Here is a 308-nt window from a genome sequence, read left to right on the forward strand (position 1 = left end):
GGCGTCTTCTCCGCGAAGCGCCGCCCGTGCTCGGGGTGGGTTGGTCAGCCAAGCCGTGTTTTCAGCGTAACCTGGAAGTGCGCCGCTTCCATTTTCTGTCTCCCCACGCAGCGCTTGACGCGCAGATCTTTCCCCAAGCAGCGCGTAAGCTGTATGAAAAAAGAGGGGCGCCTCAGCTGACAGGGAAATCAACCGTACGGCTCCTAAGTGTACTTTTAGCTAAGCTTCAGGAGACTTCAGTGAGTGCTGTAACACTTCAGTATGCTGTGGATACCTATTAATACACTCTTCTCTTTGTGGTTTTTTTC

This window comes from Pygoscelis adeliae, unplaced genomic scaffold (genome assembly GCF_000699105.1).
Source record: "Pygoscelis adeliae isolate BGI_AS28 unplaced genomic scaffold, ASM69910v1 Scaffold410, whole genome shotgun sequence".
Taxonomy (NCBI): Eukaryota; Metazoa; Chordata; class Aves; order Sphenisciformes; family Spheniscidae; genus Pygoscelis; species Pygoscelis adeliae.